Consider the following 16180-nt stretch of genomic DNA (forward strand, 5'->3'; position numbering starts at 1 on the left):
AAGTTAATACACTCAAAGCCTTACAGGCACTTCTAGGCATGATGTGCATAACGCGGTCATCCAGCTTCCGCGGTTAGGCTCAGAACTGCGATTCAAGTTTGCACGTGGCGGCTCAAACGAATCGCAACAAGTTAATACACACAACGCCTTAAAGGCACCTCTAGGCATGATGTGCATAACGCGGTCATCCAGCTTGCGCGGGTTAGGCTCAGAACTGCGATTCAAGTTTGCACGTAGCGGCTCAAACGAATCGCAACAAGTTAATACACACAACGCCTTACAGGCACTTTTACGCATTATGTGCAAAACGCTGTCATCCAGCTTGCGCGGGTTAGGCTCAGAACTGCGATTCAAGTTCGCACATAGTGGCTAAAGCGAATCGCACCAAGTTAATACGCACAAAGCCTTACAGGCACTTCTAGGCATGATGTGCATAACGCGGTCATCCAGCTTGCGCGGGTTAGGCTCAGAACTGCGATTCAAGTTTGCACGTAGCGGCTCAAACGAATCGCAACAAGTTAATACACACAACGCCTTAAAAGCACTTTTAGGCATGATGTGCAAAACGGGGTCATCCAGCTTGCGCGGGTTAGGCTCAGAACTGCGATTCAAGTTTGCACGTAGCGGCTCAAACGAATCGCAACAAGTTAATACACACAACGCCTTAAAGGCACTTCTAGGCATTATGTGCAAAACGCGGTCATCCAGCTTGCGCGGGTTAGGCTCAGAACTGCGATTCAAGTTTGCACGTAGCGGCTCAAACGAATCGCAACAAGTTAATACACACAACGCCTTAAAGGCACTTTAGGCATGATGTGCAAAACGTGGTCATCCAGCTTGCGCGGGTTAGGCTCAGAACTGCGATTCAAGTTTGCACGTAGCGGCTCAAACGAATCGCAACAAGTTAATACACACAAAGCCTTACAGGCACTTCTAGGCATGATGTGCAAAACGTGGTCATCCAGCTTGCGCGGGTTAGGCTGAGAACTGCGATTCAAGTTCGCACATAGCGGCTCAAACGAATCGCAACAAGTTAATACACACAAAGCCTTACAGGCACTTTTAGGCATGATGTGAAAAACGCGGTCATCCAGCTTGCGCGGGTTAGGCTCAGAACTGCGATTCAAGTTTGCACGTAGCGGCTCAAACGAATCGCAACAAGTTAATACACACAACGCCTTAAAGGCACTTTTAGGCTTGATGTGCAAAACGGGGTCATCCAGCTTGCGCGGGTTAGGCTCAGAACTGCGATTCAAGTTTGCACGTAGCGGCTCAAACGAATCGCAACAAGTTAATACACACAACGCCTTAAAGGCACTTTTAGGCATGATGTGCATAACGCGGTCATCCAGCTTCCGCGGGTTAGGCTCAGAACTGCGATTCAAGTTTGCACGTAGCGGCTCAAACGAATCGCAACAAGTTAATACACACAACGCCTTAAAGGCACTTTTAGGCATGATGTGCAAAACGTGGTCATCCAGCTTGCGCGGGTTAGGCTCAGAACTGCGAATCAAGTTTGCACGTAGCGGCTCAAACGAATCGCAACAAGTTAATACACACAAAGCCTTACAGGCACTTTTAGGCATGATGTGAAAAACGAGGTCATCCAGCTTGCGCGGGTTAGGCTGAGAACTGCGATTCAAGTTGGCACATAGCGGCTAAAGCGAATCGGAACAAGTTAATACACACAAAGCCTTACAGGCACTTCTAGGCATGATGTGCCTCACGCGGTCATCCAGCTTGCGCGGGTTAGGCTCAGAACTGCGATTCAAGTTTGCACGTAGCGGCTCAAACGAATCGCAACAAGTTAATACACACAACGCCTTAAAGGCACTTTAGGCATGATGTGCAAAACTTGGTCATCCAGCTTGCGCGGGTTAGGCTCAGAACTGCGATTCAAGTTTGCACGTAGCGGCTCAAACGAATCGCAACAAGTTAATACACACAAAGCCTTACAGGCACTTCTAGGCATGATGTGCATAACGCGGTCATCCAGCTTGCGCGGGTTAGGCTCAGAACTGCGATTCAAGTTTGCACGTAGCGGCTCAAACGAATCGCAACAATACACACAACGGCTTACAGGCACTTCTAGGCATGATGTGAAAAACGAGGTCATCTAGCTTGCGCGGGTTAGGCTGAGAACTGCGATTCAAGTTCGCACATAGCGGCTAAAGCGAATCGCAACAAGTTAATACACACAAAGCCTTACAGGCACTTCTAGGCATGATGTGCATAACGCGGTCATCCAGCTTGCGCGGGTTAGGCTCAGAACTGCGATTCAAGTTTGCACGTAGCGGCTCAAACGAATCGCAACAAGTTAATACACACAACGCCTTAAAGGCACTTTTAGGCATGATGTGCAAAACGTGGTCATCCAGCTTGCGCGGGTTAGGCGCAGAACTGCGAATCAAGTTTGCACGTAGCGGCTCAAACGAATCGCAACAAGTTAATACACACAAAGCCTTACAGGCACTTTTAGGCATGATGTGAAAAACGAGGTCATCCAGCTTGCGCGGGTTAGGCTGAGAACTGCGATTCAAGTTCGCACATAGCGGCTAAAGCGAATCGCAACAAGTTAATACACACAAAGCCTTACAGGCACTTCTAGGCATGATGTGCATAACGCGGTCATCCAGCTTCCGCGGTTAGGCTCAGAACTGCGATTCAAGTTTGCACGTGGCGGCTCAAACGAATCGCAACAAGTTAATACACACAACGCCTTAAAGGCACTTCTAGGCATGATGTGCATAACGCGGTCATCCAGCTTGCGCGGGTTAGGCTCAGAACTGCGATTCAAGTTTGCACGTAGCGGCTCAAACGAATCGCAACAAGTTAATACACACAACGCCTTACAGGCACTTTTACGCATTATGTGCAAAACGCTGTCATCCAGCTTGCGCGGGTTAGGCTCAGAACTGCGATTCAAGTTCGCACATAGTGGCTAAAGCGAATCGCACCAAGTTAATACGCACAAAGCCTTACAGGCACTTCTAGGCATGATGTGCATAACGCGGTCATCCAGCTTGCGCGGGTTAGGCTCAGAACTGCGATTCAAGTTTGCACGTAGCGACTCAAACGAATCGCAACAAGTTAATACACACAACGCCTTAAAAGAACTTTTAGGCATGATGTGCAAAACGGGGTCATCCAGCTTGCGCGGGTTAGGCTCAGAACTGCGATTCAAGTTTGCACGTAGCGGCTCAAACGAATCGCAACAAGTTATTACACACAACGCCTTAAAGGCACTTTAGGCATGATGTGCAAAACTTGGTCATCCAGCTTGCGCGGGTTAGGCTCAGAACTGCGAATCAAGTTTGCACGTAGCGGCTCAAACGAATCGCAACAAGTTAATACACACAAAGCCTTACAGGCACTTCTAGGCATGATGTGCATAACGCGGTCATCCAGCTTGCGCGGGTTAGGCTCAGAACTGCGATTCAAGTTTGCACGTAGCGGCTCAAACGAATCGCAACAAGTTAATACACACAAAGCCTTACAGGCACTTCTAGGCATGATGTGCATAACGCGGTCATCCAGCTTGCGCGGGTTAGGCTCAGAACTGCGATTCAAGTTTGCACGTAGCGGCTCAAACGAATCGCAACAAGTTAATACACACAACGCCTTAAAGGCACTTTTAGGCATGATGTGCAAAACGGGGTCATCCAGCTTGCGCGGGTTAGGCTCAGAACTGCGATTCAAGTTCGCACATAGTGGCTAAAGCGAATCGCAGCAAGTTAATACACACAAAGCCTTACAGGCACTTTTACGCATTATGTGCAAAACGTGGTCATCCAGCTTGCGCGGGTTAGGCTCAGAACTGCGATTCAAGTTCGCACATAGTGGCTAAAGCGAATCGCAAAAAGGTTATACACACAAAGCCTTACAGGCACTTCTAGGCATGATGTGCATAACGCGGTCATCCAGCTTGCGCGGGTTAGGCTCAGAACTGCGATTCAAGTTTGCACGTAGCGGCTCAAACGAATCGCAAGTTAATACACACAACGCCTTAAAGGCACTTCTAGGCATGATGTGCATAACGCAGTCATCCAGCTTGCGCGGGTTAGGCTCAGAACTGCGATTCAAGTTCGCACATAGTGGCTAAAGCGAATCGCAAAAAGGTTATACACACAAAGCCTTACAGGCACTTCTAGGCATGATGTGCATAACGCGGTCATGCAGCTTGCGCGGGTTAGGCTCAGAACTGCGATTCAAGTTTGCACGTAGCGGCTCAAACGAATCGCAACAAGTTAATACACACAACGCCTTAAAGGCACTTCTAGGCATGATGTGCATAACGCGGTCATCCAGCTTGCGCGGGTTAAGCTCAGAACTGCGATTCAAGTTCGCACATAGTGGCTAAAGCGAATCGCAGCAAGTTAATACACACAAAGCCTTACAGGCACTTTTACGCATTATGTGCAAAACGTGGTCATCCAGCTTGCGCGGGTTAGGCTCAGAACTGCGATTCAAGTTCGCACATAGTGGCTAAAGCGAATCGCAAAAAGGTTATACACACAAAGCCTTACAGGCACTTCTAGGCATGATGTGCATAACGCGGTCATGCAGCTTGCGCGGGTTAGGCTCAGAACTGCGATTCAAGTTTGCACGTAGCGGCTCAAACGAATCGCAACAAGTTAATACACACAACGCCTTAAAGGCACTTCTAGGCATGATGTGAAAAACGAGGTCATCTAGCTTGCGCGGGTTAGGCTGAGAACTGCGATTCAAGTTCGCACATAGCGGCTAAAGCGAATCGCAACAAGTTAATACACACAAAGCCTTACAGGCACTTCTAGGCATGATGTGCATAACGCGGTCATCCAGCTTGCGCGGGTTAGGCTCAGAACTGCGATTCAAGTTTGCACGTAGCGGCTCAAACGAATCGCAACAAGTTAATACACACAACGCCTTAAAGGCACTTTTAGGCATGATGTGCAAAACGTGGTCATCCAGCTTGCGCGGGTTAGGCTCAGAACTGCGAATCAAGTTTGCACGAAGCGGCTCAAACGAATCGCAACAAGTTAATACACACAAAGCCTTACAGGCACTTTTAGGCATGATGTGAAAAACGAGGTCATCCAGCTTGCGCGGGTTAGGCTGAGAACTGCGATTCAAGTTCGCACATAGCGGCTAAAGCGAATCGCAACAAGTTAATACACACAAAGCCTTACAGGCACTTCTAGGCATGATGTGCATAACGCGGTCATCCAGCTTCCGCGGTTAGGCTCAGAACTGCGATTCAAGTTTGCACGTGGCGGCTCAAACGAATCGCAACAAGTTAATACACACAACGCCTTAAAGGCACTTCTAGGCATGATGTGCATAACGCGGTCATCCAGCTTGCGCGGGTTAGGCTCAGAACTGCTTTTCAAGTTTGCACGTAGCGGCTCAAACGAATCGCAACAAGTTAATACACACAACGCCTTACAGGCACTTTTACGCATTATGTGCAAAACGCTGTCATCCAGCTTGCGCGGGTTAGGCTCAGAACTGCGATTCAAGTTCGCACATAGTGGCTAAAGCGAATCGCACCAAGTTAATACGCACAAAGCCTTACAGGCACTTCTAGGCATGATGTGCATAACGCGGTCATCCAGCTTGCGCGGGTTAGGCTCAGAACTGCGATTCAAGTTTGCACGTAGCGACTCAAACGAATCGCAACAAGTTAATACACACAACGCCTTAAAAGAACTTTTAGGCATGATGTGCAAAACGGGGTCATCCAGCTTGCGCGGGTTAGGCTCAGAACTGCGATTCAAGTTTGCACGTAGCGGCTCAAACGAATCGCAACAAGTTATTACACACAACACCTTAAAGGCACTTTAGGCATGATGTGCAAAACTTGGTCATCCAGCTTGCGCGGGTTAGGCTCAGAACTGCGAATCAAGTTTGCACGTAGCGCCTCAAACGAATCGCAACAAGTTAATACACACAAAGCCTTACAGGCACTTCTAGGCATGATGTGCATAACGCGGTCATCCAGCTTGCGCGGGTTAGGCTCAGAACTGCGATTCAAGTTTGCACGTAGCGGCTCAAACGAATCGCAACAAGTTAATACACACAAAGCCTTACAGGCACTTCTAGGCATGATGTGCATAACGCGGTCATCCAGCTTGCGCGGGTTAGGCTCAGAACTGCGATTCAAGTTTGCACGTAGCGGCTCAAACGAATCGCAACAAGTTAATACACACAACGCCTTAAAGGCACTTTTAGGCATGATGTGCAAAACGGGGTCATCCAGCTTGCGCGGGTTAGGCTCAGAACTGCGATTCAAGTTCGCACATAGTGGCTAAAGCGAATCGCAGCAAGTTAATACACACAAAGCCTTACAGGCACTTTTACGCATTATGTGCAAAACGTGGTCATCCAGCTTGCGTGGGTTAGGCTCAGAACTGCGATTCAAGTTCGCACATAGTGGCTAAAGCGAATCGCAAAAAGGTTATACACACAAAGCCTTACAGGCACTTCTAGGCATGATGTGCATAACGCGGTCATCCAGCTTGCGCGGGTTAGGCTCAGAACTGCGATTCAAGTTTGCACGTAGCGGCTCAAACGAATCGCAAGTTAATACACACAACGCCTTAAAGGCACTTCTAGGCATGATGTGCATAACGCGGTCATCCAGCTTGCGCGGGTTAGGCTCAGAACTGCGATTCAAGTTCGCACATAGTGGCTAAAGCGAATCGCAAAAAGGTTATACACACAAAGCCTTACAGGCACTTCTAGGCATGATGTGCATAACGCGGTCATGCAGCTTGCGCGGGTTAGGCTCAGAACTGCGATTCAAGTTTGCACGTAGCGGCTCAAACGAATCGCAACAAGTTAATACACACAACGCCTTAAAGGCACTTCTAGGCATGATGTGCATAACGCGGTCATCCAGCTTGCGCGGGTTAGGCTCAGAACTGCGATTCAAGTTCGCACATAGTGGCTAAAGCGAATCGCAGCAAGTTAATACACACAAAGCCTTACAGGCACTTTTACGCATTATGTGCAAAACGTGGTCATCCAGCTTGCGCGGGTTAGGCTCAGAACTGCGATTCAAGTTCGCACATAGTGGCTAAAGCGAATCGCAAAAAGGTTATACACACAAAGCCTTACAGGCACTTCTAGGCATGATGTGCATAACGCGGTCATCCAGCTTGCGCGGGTTAGGCTCAGAACTGCGATTCAAGTTTGCACGTAGCGGCTCAAACGAATCGCAACAAGTTAATACACACAACGCCTTAAAGGCACTTCTAGGCATGATGTGCATAACGCGGTCATCCAGCTTGCGCGGGTTAGGCTCAGAACTGCGATTCAAGTTTGCACGTAGCGGCTCAAACGAATCGCAACAAGTTAATACACTCAAAGCCTTACAGGCACTTCTAGGCATGATGTGCAAAACGTGGTCATCCAGCTTGCGCGGGTTAGGCTCAGAACTGCGATTCAAGTTTGCACGTAGCGGCTCAAACGAACCGCAACAAGTTAATACACTCAAAGCCTTACAGGCACTTCTAGGCATGATGTGCATAACGCGGTCATCCAGCTTCCGCGGGTTAGGCTCAGAACTGCGATTCAAGTTTGCACGTAGCGGCTCAAACGAATCGCAACAAGTTAATACACACAACGCCTTAAAGGCACTTTTAGGCATGATGTGCAAAACGTGGTCATCCAGCTTGCGCGGGTTAGGCTCAGAACTGCGATTCAAGTTCGCACATAGTGGCTAAAGCGAATCGCAACAAGTTAATACACACAAAGCCTTACAGGCACTTCTAGGCATTATGTGCAAAACGCGGTCATCCAGCTTGCGCGGGTTAGGCTCAGAACTGCGATTCAAGTTTGCACGTAGCGGCTCAAACGAATTGCAACAAGTTAATAAACACAACGCTTTAAAGGCACTTTTAGGCATGATGTGCAAAACGTGGTCATCCAGCTTGCGCGGGTTAGGCTCAGAACTGCGATTCAAGTTTGCACGTAGCGGCTAAAGCGAATCGCAACAAGTTAATACACACAAAGCCTTACAGGCACTTTTAGGCATGATGTGAAAAACGAGGTCATCCAGCTTGCGCGGGTTAGGTTGAGAACTGCGATTCAAGTTCGCACATAGCGGCTAAAGCGAATCGCAACAAGTTAATACACACAAAGCCTTACAGGCACTTCTAGGCATGATGTGCATAACGCGGTCATCCAGCTTGCGCGGGTTAGGCTCAGAACTGCGATTCAAGTTTGCACGTAGCGGCTCAAACGAATCGCAACAAGTTAATACACACAAAGCCTTACAGGCACTTTTAGGCATGATGTGAAAAACGAGGTCATCCAGCTTGCGCGGGTTAGGCTGAGAACTGCGATTCAAGTTCGCACATAGCGGCTCAAACGAATCGCAACAAGTTAATACACACAAAGCCTTACAGGCACTTTTAGGCATGATGTGAAAAACGCGGTCATCCAGCTTGCGCGGGTTAGGCTCAGAACTGCGATTCAAGTTTGCACGTAGCGGCTCAAACGAATCGCAACAAGTTAATACACACAACGCCTTAAAGGCACTTTTAGGCTTGATGTGCAAAACGGGGTCATCCAGCTTGCGCGGGTTAGGCTCAGAACTGCGATTCAAGTTTGCACGTAGCGGCTCAAACGAATCGCAACAAGTTAATACACACAACGCCTTAAAGGCACTTTTAGGCATGATGTGCATAACGCGGTCATCCAGCTTCCGCGGGTTAGGCTCAGAACTGCGATTCAAGTTTGCACGTAGCGGCTCAAACGAATCGCAACAAGTTAATACACACAACGCCTTAAAGGCACTTTTAGGCATGATGTGCAAAACGTGGTCATCCAGCTTGCGCGGGTTAGGCTCAGAACTGCGAATCAAGTTTGCACGTAGCGGCTCAAACGAATCGCAACAAGTTAATACACACAAAGCCTTACAGGCACTTTTAGGCATGATGTGAAAAACGAGGTCATCCAGCTTGCGCGGGTTAGGCTGAGAACTGCGATTCAAGTTGGCACATAGCGGCTAAAGCGAATCGGAACAAGTTAATACACACAAAGCCTTACAGGCACTTCTAGGCATGATGTGCCTCGCGGTCATCCAGCTTGCGCGGGTTAGGCTCAGAACTGCGATTCAAGTTTGCACGTAGCGGCTCAAACGAATCGCAACAAGTTAATACACACAACGCCTTAAAGGCACTTTAGGCATGATGTGCAAAACTTGGTCATCCAGCTTGCGCGGGTTAGGCTCAGAACTGCGAATCAAGTTTGCACGTAGCGGCTCAAACGAATCGCAACAAGTTAATACACACAAAGCCTTACAGGCACTTCTAGGCATGATGTGCATAACGCGGTCATCCAGCTTGCGCGGGTTAGGCTCAGAACTGCGATTCAAGTTTGCACGTAGCGGCTCAAACGAATCGCAACAAGTTAATACACACAAAGCCTTACAGGCACTTCTAGGCATGATGTGCATAACGCGGTCATCCAGCTTGCGCGGGTTAGGCTCAGAACTGCGATTCAAGTTTGCACGTAGCGGCTCAAACGAATCGCAACAATACACACAACGGCTTACAGGCACTTCTAGGCATGATGTGAAAAACGAGGTCATCTAGCTTGCGCGGGTTAGGCTGAGAACTGCGATTCAAGTTCGCACATAGCGGCTAAAGCGAATCGCAACAAGTTAATACACACAAAGCCTTACAGGCACTTCTAGGCATGATGTGCATAACGCGGTCATCCAGCTTGCGCGGGTTAGGCTCAGAACTGCGATTCAAGTTTGCACGTAGCGGCTCAAACGAATCGCAACAAGTTAATACACACAACGCCTTAAAGGCACTTTTAGGCATGATGTGCAAAACGTGGTCATCCAGCTTGCGCGGGTTAGGCTCAGAACTGCGAATCAAGTTTGCACGTAGCGGCTCAAACGAATCGCAACAAGTTAATACACACAAAGCCTTACAGGCACTTTTAGGCATGATGTGAAAAACGAGGTCATCCAGCTTGCGCGGGTTAGGCTGAGAACTGCGATTCAAGTTCGCACATAGCGGCTAAAGCGAATCGCAACAAGTTAATACACACAAAGCCTTACAGGCACTTCTAGGCATGATGTGCATAACGCGGTCATCCAGCTTCCGCGGTTAGGCTCAGAACTGCGATTCAAGTTTGCACGTGGCGGCTCAAACGAATCGCAACAAGTTAATACACACAACGCCTTAAAGGCACTTCTAGGCATGATGTGCATAACGCGGTCATCCAGCTTGCGCGGGTTAGGCTCAGAACTGCGATTCAAGTTTGCACGTAGCGGCTCAAACGAATCGCAACAAGTTAATACACACAACGCCTTACAGGCACTTTTACGCATTATGTGCAAAACGCTGTCATCCAGCTTGCGCGGGTTAGGCTCAGAACTGCGATTCAAGTTCGCACATAGTGGCTAAAGCGAATCGCACCAAGTTAATACGCACAAAGCCTTACAGGCACTTCTAGGCATGATGTGCATAACGCGGTCATCCAGCTTGCGCGGGTTAGGCTCAGAACTGCGATTCAAGTTTGCACGTAGCGACTCAAACGAATCGCAACAAGTTAATACACACAACGCCTTAAAAGAACTTTTAGGCATGATGTGCAAAACGGGGTCATCCAGCTTGCGCGGGTTAGGCTCAGAACTGCGATTCAAGTTTGCACGTAGCGGCTCAAACGAATCGCAACAAGTTATTACACACAACGCCTTAAAGGCACTTTAGGCATGATGTGCAAAACTTGGTCATCCAGCTTGCGCGGGTTAGGCTCAGAACTGCGAATCAAGTTTGCACGTAGCGGCTCAAACGAATCGCAACAAGTTAATACACACAAAGCCTTACAGGCACTTCTAGGCATGATGTGCATAACGCGGTCATCCAGCTTGCGCGGGTTAGGCTCAGAACTGCGATTCAAGTTTGCACGTAGCGGCTCAAACGAATCGCAACAAGTTAATACACACAAAGCCTTACAGGCACTTTTAGGCATGATGTGAAAAACGCGGTCATCCAGCTTGCGCGGGTTAGGCTCAGAACTGCGATTCAAGTTTGCACGTAGCGGCTCAAACGAATCGCAACAAGTTAATACACACAACGCCTTAAAGGCACTTTTAGGCTTGATGTGCAAAACGGGGTCATCCAGCTTGCGCGGGTTAGGCTCAGAACTGCGATTCAAGTTTGCACGTAGCGGCTCAAACGAATCGCAACAAGTTAATACACACAACGCCTTAAAGGCACTTTTAGGCATGATGTGCATAACGCGGTCATCCAGCTTCCGCGGGTTAGGCTCAGAACTGCGATTCAAGTTTGCACGTAGCGGCTCAAACGAATCGCAACAAGTTAATACACACAACGCCTTAAAGGCACTTTTAGGCATGATGTGCAAAACGTGGTCATCCAGCTTGCGCGGGTTAGGCTCAGAACTGCGAATCAAGTTTGCACGTAGCGGCTCAAACGAATCGCAACAAGTTAATACACACAAAGCCTTACAGGCACTTTTAGGCATGATGTGAAAAACGAGGTCATCCAGCTTGCGCGGGTTAGGCTGAGAACTGCGATTCAAGTTGGCACATAGCGGCTAAAGCGAATCGGAACAAGTTAATACACACAAAGCCTTACATGCACTTCTAGGCATGATGTGCCTCACGCGGTCATCCAGCTTGCGCGGGTTAGGCTCAGAACTGCGATTCAAGTTTGCACGTAGCGGCTCAAACGAATCGCAACAAGTTAATACACACAACGCCTTAAAGGCACTTTAGGCATGATGTGCAAAACTTGGTCATCCAGCTTGCGCGGGTTAGGCTCAGAACTGCGAATCAAGTTTGCACGTAGCGGCTCAAACGAATCGCAACAAGTTGATACACACAAAGCCTTACAGGCACTTCTAGGCATGATGTGCATAACGCGGTCATCCAGCTTGCGCGGGTTAGGCTCAGAACTGCGATTCAAGTTTGCACGTAGCGGCTCAAACGAATCGCAACAAGTTAATACACACAAAGCCTTACAGGCACTTCTAGGCATGATGTGCATAACGCGGTCATCCAGCTTGCGCGGGTTAGGCTCAGAACTGCGATTCAAGTTTGCACGTAGCGGCTCAAACGAATCGCAACAATACACACAACGGCTTACAGGCACTTCTAGGCATGATGTGAAAAACGAGGTCATCTAGCTTGCGCGGGTTAGGCTGAGAACTGCGATTCAAGTTCGCACATAGCGGCTAAAGCGAATCGCAACAAGTTAATACACACAAAGCCTTACAGGCACTTCTAGGCATGATGTGCATAACGCGGTCATCCAGCTTGCGCGGGTTAGGCTCAGAACTGCGATTCAAGTTTGCACGTAGCGGCTCAAACGAATCGCAACAAGTTAATACACACAACGCCTTAAAGGCACTTTTAGGCATGATGTGCAAAACGTGGTCATCCAGCTTGCGCGGGTTAGGCTCAGAACTGCGAATCAAGTTTGCACGTAGCGGCTCAAACGAATCGCAACAAGTTAATACACACAAAGCCTTACAGGCACTTTTAGGCATGATGTGAAAAACGAGGTCATCCAGCTTGCGCGGGTTAGGCTGAGAACTGCGATTCAAGTTCGCACATAGCGGCTAAAGCGAATCGCAACAAGTTAATACACACAAAGCCTTACAGGCACTTCTAGGCATGATGTGCATAACGCGGTCATCCAGCTTCCGCGGTTAGGCTCAGAACTGCGATTCAAGTTTGCACGTGGCGGCTCAAACGAATCGCAACAAGTTAATACACACAACGCCTTAAAGGCACTTCTAGGCATGATGTGCATAACGCGGTCATCCAGCTTGCGCGGGTTAGGCTCAGAACTGCGATTCAAGTTTGCACGTAGCGGCTCAAACGAATCGCAACAAGTTAATACACACAACGTCTTACAGGCACTTTTACGCATTATGTGCAAAACGCTGTCATCCAGCTTGCGCGGGTTAGGCTCAGAACTGCGATTCAAGTTCGCACATAGTGGCTAAAGCGAATCGCACCAAGTTAATACGCACAAAGCCTTACAGGCACTTCTAGGCATGATGTGCATAACGCGGTCATCCAGCTTGCGCGGGTTAGGCTCAGAACTGCGATTCAAGTTTGCACGTAGCGACTCAAACGAATCGCAACAAGTTAATACACACAACGCCTTAAAAGAACTTTTAGGCATGATGTGCAAAACGGGGTCATCCAGCTTGCGCGGGTTAGGCTCAGAACTGCGATTCAAGATTGCACGTAGCGGCTCAAACGAATCGCAACAAGTTATTACACACAACGCCTTAAAGGCACTTTAGGCATGATGTGCAAAACTTGGTCATCCAGCTTGCGCGGGTTAGGCTCAGAACTGCGAATCAAGTTTGCACGTAGCGGCTCAAACGAATCGCAACAAGTTAATACACACAAAGCCTTACAGGCACTTCTAGGCATGATGTGCATAACGCGGTCATCCAGCTTGCGCGGGTTAGGCTCAGAACTGCGATTCAAGTTTGCACGTAGCGGCTCAAACGAATCGCAACAAGTTAATACACACAAAGCCTTACAGGCACTTCTAGGCATGATGTGCATAACGCGGTCATCCAGCTTGCGCGGGTTAGGCTCAGAACTGCGATTCAAGTTTGCACGTAGCGGCTCAAACGAATCGCAACAAGTTAATACACACAACGCCTTAAAGGCACTTTTAGGCATGATGTGCAAAACGGGGTCATCCAGCTTGCGCGGGTTAGGCTCAGAACTGCGATTCAAGTTCGCACATAGTGGCTAAAGCGAATCGCAGCAAGTTAATACACACAAAGCCTTACAGGCACTTTTACGCATTATGTGCAAAACGTGGTCATCCAGCTTGCGCGGGTTAGGCTCAGAACTGCGATTCAAGTTCGCACATAGTGGCTAAAGCGAATCGCAAAAAGGTTATACACACAAAGCCTTACAGGCACTTCTAGGCATGATGTGCATAACGCGGTCATCCAGCTTGCGCGGGTTAGGCTCAGAACTGCGATTCAAGTTTGCACGTAGCGGCTCAAACGAATCGCAAGTTAATACACACAACGCCTTAAAGGCACTTCTAGGCATGATGTGCATAACGCGGTCATCCAGCTTGCGCGGGTTAGGCTCAGAACTGCGATTCAAGTTCGCACATAGTGGCTAAAGCGAATCGCAAAAAGGTTATACACACAAAGCCTTACAGGCACTTCTAGGCATGATGTGCATAACGCGGTCATGCAGCTTGCGCGGGTTAGGCTCAGAACTGCGATTCAAGTTTGCACGTAGCGGCTCAAACGAATCGCAACAAGTTAATACACACAACGCCTTAAAGGCACTTCTAGGCATGATGTGCATAACGCGGTCATCCAGCTTGCGCGGGTTAGGCTCAGAACTGCGATTCAAGTTCGCACATAGTGGCTAAAGCGAATCGCAGCAAGTTAATACACACAAAGCCTTACAGGCACTTTTACGCATTATGTGCAAAACGTGGTCATCCAGCTTGCGCGGGTTAGGCTCAGAACTGCGATTCAAGTTCGCACATAGTGGCTAAAGCGAATCGCAAAAAGGTTATACACACAAAGCCTTACAGGCACTTCTAGGCATGATGTGCATAACGCGGTCATCCAGCTTGCGCGGGTTAGGCTCAGAACTGCGATTCAAGTTTGCACGTAGCGGCTCAAACGAATCGCAACAAGTTAATACACACAACGCCTTAAAGGCACTTCTAGGCATGATGTGAAAAACGAGGTCATCTAGCTTGCGCGGGTTAGGCTGAGAACTGCGATTCAAGTTCGCACATAGCGGCTAAAGCGAATCGCAACAAGTTAATACACACAAAGCCTTACAGGCACTTCTAGGCATGATGTGCATAACGCGGTCATCCAGCTTGCGCGGGTTAGGCTCAGAACTGCGATTCAAGTTTGCACGTAGCGGCTCAAACGAATCGCAACAAGTTAATACACTCAAAGCCTTACAGGCACTTCTAGGCATGATGTGCATAACGCGGTCATCCAGCTTCCGCGGGTTAAGCTCAGAACTGCGATTCAAGTTTGCACGTAGCGGCTCAAACGAATCGCAACAAGTTAATACACACAACGCCTTAAAGGCACTTTTAGGCATGATGTGCAAAACGTGGTCATCCAGCTTGCGCGGGTTAGGCTCAGAACTGCGATTCAAGTTCGCACATAGTGGCTAAAGCGAATCGCAACAAGTTAATACACACAAAGCCTTACAGGCACTTCTAGGCATTATGTGCAAAACGCGGTCATCCAGCTTGCGCGGGTTAGGCTCAGAACTGCGATTCAAGTTTGCACGTAGCGGCTCAAACGAATTGCAACAAGTTAATAAACACAACGCTTTAAAGGCACTTTTAGGCATGATGTGCAAAACGTGGTCATCCAGCTTGCGCGGGTTAGGCTCAGAACTGCGATTCAAGTTTGCACGTAGCGGCTAAAGCGAATCGCAACAAGTTAATACACACAAAGCCTTACAGGCACTTTTAGGCATGATGTGAAAAACGAGGTCATCCAGCTTGCGCGGGTTAGGTTGAGAACTGCGATTCAAGTTCGCACATAGCGGCTAAAGCGAATCGCAACAAGTTAATACACACAAAGCCTTACAGGCACTTCTAGGCATGATGTGCATAACGCGGTCATCCAGCTTGCGCGGGTTAGGCTCAGAACTGCGATTCAAGTTTGCACGTAGCGGCTCAAACGAATCGCAACAAGTTAATACACACAAAGCCTTACAGGCACTTTTAGGCATGATGTGAAAAACGAGGTCATCCAGCTTGCGCGGGTTAGGCTGAGAACTGCGATTCAAGTTCGCACATAGCGGCTCAAACGAATCGCAACAAGTTAATACACACAAAGCCTTACAGGCACTTTTAGGCATGATGTGAAAAACGCGGTCATCCAGCTTGCGCGGGTTAGGCTCAGAACTGCGATTCAAGTTTGCACGTAGCGGCTCAAACGAATCGCAACAAGTTAATACACACAACGCCTTAAAGGCACTTTTAGGCTTGATGTGCAAAACGGGGTCATCCAGCTTGCGCGGGTTAGGCTCAGAACTGCGATTCAAGTTTGCACGTAGCGGCTCAAACGAATCGCAACAAGTTAATACACACAACGCCTTAAAGGCACTTTTAGGCATGATGTGCATAACGCGGTCATCCAGCTTCCGCGGGTTAGGCTCAGAACTGCGATT

Source organism: Amblyomma maculatum, chromosome 1, assembly GCF_055883805.1.
Source record: "Amblyomma maculatum isolate TAMU_Amacu chromosome 1, ASM5588380v1, whole genome shotgun sequence".
Lineage (NCBI taxonomy): Eukaryota > Metazoa > Arthropoda > Arachnida > Ixodida > Ixodidae > Amblyomma > Amblyomma maculatum.